General features: G+C 40.7%; 1 pseudogene; it reads right to left on the bottom strand.

Moving 5' to 3' along the window:
* Positions 1–234: 234 nt before the first annotated feature.
* LOC113221025 lies at positions 235–2,576 on the bottom strand (annotated as a pseudogene).
* Between the last annotated feature and the right edge of the window lie 926 nt (positions 2,577–3,502).

The following is a 3,502-nucleotide window of genomic DNA, read 5'->3' on the forward strand; positions in this document are numbered from 1 at the left end:
GTGAGTCCTTTGGCATGTTTAGATGTTATAACTACAGCTGAAGTCTCTTCCATATGCCTTACATTCGTCATTCCTAACACCATGTCATCTAAAGTCAGAATACGTTCTGAAGACATTTATGATTTTCTCTCCAGGGTGAATTTTCTGATGTTATTTAAGATTAGTACATGGACTGGAGGCTTTCCCACGTAAATGGCATTCATATGGCTTTTCTCCAGTGCATGTTCTCTCATATCATCTAAGGTCAGAAGATAGACTGAAGGCTTTCCCACATAGAAGACAAGCATGTGGTTTCTCTTCAGTCTGAATTCTTTTGTGTCCTCTAAAGCCAGAGCTTTGACTAAAGACTTTCCCACTTTTATCACATTCATAACGCTTTTATCCAAGGTGAGTTCTCTCATGTCTTTGAGGGTTAAAGGATTGAATAAAGCCTTTCCCACACTGATGACACTTATACGGTCTCTCTCCCATGTGAGTTTTCTCATGTCTTCTAAGGTAAGAACACTGAGTAAAGGATTTTCCATATAGATGACATGCAGGTGGCCTCTCTCCAGTGTGAGTCATCTTGTGCCGTCTAAGGTGAAAGCAATTAGTATAGGCCTTTTCACATATGTTACATTGATACGATTTACCTTTAGTATGAATTTGTCTATGTGGTTTAGGGGACAACTGATTACTAAGGGATTTTCCACACTGTTTGCTGACGTAGGGTTTCTTTCCACTCTGAGTTAACAAACACTGAGTCGTTGTGGAACTGTGAGTGCAATCTTCTCCCAAATCATTACATTCAAAGGGATCCTCCAGAATGAGAGAGTTCTACTTTAGAGACTAAGATTAAAAGCTCTTAATGATTTACCAACATACATCTATACATTCATTTCACCACCTTTGAATCCTAGACCAACCATTCAGTGGTAGACCCCAGTTGAAATCTTTCCAATGTTACTTGTGTGAAAGGAAATTAAATTTTGGCAACTCAAACTCATTTAACCAAAGGGACAAATCAAGCTGGGAACAGGGTCACACAAACCTGCCTCCCCTTCTGGTTCCTAAATAATATGGCTACAAGAGGAAAAGCTACATCCCTCCCCCATATTTTGCCCACAAGGAAATTCCTCATGAGCTGTTAAAATGACACCATGGCAATGCAAACTGATAGCTTGTCTTTCCAGGTGCAGTCATCCCCAGTTCACCAGACACAAATGCATATCCGCTTGTTCCCTGCCGCATTTTGCCTATGTTGTCTTATATAAAATGCAGCTTTCCTGCATTATTCCTCTACCTCATTTGTTTATGTCGTCTCATGTAAACAAAATCCAGATTCACTCAGCCAGAAAAATGCATGAATGACTATTTTTTTCTACCCACCTTTTACATGAAAATTGTGTACTTCTCAATATCCCACCCTTTCCCCCTTTAAATTTAGAAAAAATCATCTTTGGAGAAAGATATACACCTTTCCCCCAGGTGCATGTCCTTAACTCTGGCAAATAAATCTCCTAAAATGATTGAGACTTGTCTCGTCATTTTTCTCGATTGACACTTGCATACACATTATCTCCTGCAGACACAGATTTTTTCCCTTTTGTAAGATCCCTACTGCAGAGTTATTCCATTAATTGTGATGATATCAATATCTTTCAAAGTCTGAGCATGAGCAATGTCTATGCACTTGTTCTATTTTAAAGATCTCATGTTATGGTTTAGAACACAGGTCACTTTATTCACTGAATTCGAAGTATCAAAATTTTTTTTGCTTTGAAAGCACATAATGCCAGCCTAATTACACTCAGGTGACTGTGTGTCATTACTAACTTAACCCATTACCAGGTCTTTAACTTCGATGACTGGTGTACACAGCTATAAAACTACCATTGTCATACCGGTGGATGCGTCTTTTCTGATAGGATGCATGGATATCGTGTGTTTTTTCTTAACGGCACTTTCCTTGTCTGAAATAATTGAAAAAGAAATTGTTACCTTGGTATTATGGTGATAAAATTGTTTGAAAAACCCCAAGGCCCATTTACTTTTTTTCAAAAATTGACACTTAGATGTGGCAAATGTGTCAAATGAAGAAAATACTTCAATAGATGAAATCGATTGTACAGCATCAGCAATTAGAAAAGAGTTTTAAAATTAAAATGTGAAAGGAGTTAAAATGGAGATGAGATATCAGGCAGATAATTAGAGGGATAGTCTTCACAGGGGTATCGGGAAGAGTCAGCATGTGACAGTTTAACCCCAACAAGTACATGAATTATCCTTTTCCTGAAAGTAAAAGAAAAGGCAAGAGGACACAAGAGTAGTATCTGACATATGAACAAAATGATAATAACATCTAAGGAATTCTGCTCCAGTAGCTTCACCTACATTTTAGAAATTACCACTCATTTAATAAAACTGCTAATTAATATTTGACTGATATTTTTCATTGACAAAGCACCTCCTCCTATTAGAGCACAGGACCCTGTTGCTTACCCCGATTCTGGCCTTGAAGAAATTCTCTTCCTTCCCGCCAGAGCTCTTTTCCTTGTCCAGCTGCAAAATTATATAGGATTTGCTTGTCTGGTACCCTGTTAATGGAAACAGTACTTGTGTTTTGAGTTCACTGTCAATAAATGTGCATTATCACCAACTGTAAGGCAGGCTATCAAGGAAGAATAAAAACAGTGAAGGTCAGCTCAGGCCACAAGACCTAGAACACAGAAAACTCCCCAGGGTTTTTCCCACCCGACGTGAGACTAGAAAATGAATCCAAACGAAAGGTCCATCAGGAAAAAGGAAATTCAAAACAGTCAGGACCTATGAATGCTGAGTCCATGCCTAAGTTCCAAGACACAATGCATAATACACAGTCTTTTTAGAAAGAGATTAATTAAATCTCTGCACAGTATGTTTATTATTATTTTCATGCAGAACAAAAAAACATTTGATTTACAAAAATAATTGGTGTTCTATACAGAAAAGATACTGCGATTGTTTTCACTAATTGGTCTCAGCCTAAGCAGAGCCACTAAGCAGAAGAGTTATTTAGAAAATATTTAATTTGAGGGGGCGGAGCAAGATGGCCGAATAGGAACAGCTTCAATCTCCATCTCCCAGCGCGAGCGACACAGAAGACCGGCGATTTCTGCATTTTCAACTGAGGTACTGGGGTCATCTCACTCGGGAGTGCCGGACAATCAGTGCTGGTCAGCTGCTGCAGCCCGACCAGCGAGAGCTGAAGCAGGGCGAGGCATCGCCTCACCTGGGAAGCGCGAGGGGGAAGGGAGTCCCTTTTCCTAGCCAGGGGAACTGAGACACACAACACCTGGAAAATCGGGTAACTCCCACCCCAATACTGTGCTGTAAGCAAACGGGCACACCAGGAGAATATACCCCACACCTGGCTGGGAGGGTCCCACGCCCACGGAGCCTCCCTCCTTGCTAACACAGCAGTCTGCGGCAATCTAACCGCAAGGCAGCAGCGAGGCTGGGGGAGGGGCGCCCGCCATCGCTG

Source organism: Piliocolobus tephrosceles, unplaced genomic scaffold (genome assembly GCF_002776525.5).
Source record: "Piliocolobus tephrosceles isolate RC106 unplaced genomic scaffold, ASM277652v3 unscaffolded_19270, whole genome shotgun sequence".
NCBI classification, from domain to species: Eukaryota; Metazoa; Chordata; class Mammalia; order Primates; family Cercopithecidae; genus Piliocolobus; species Piliocolobus tephrosceles.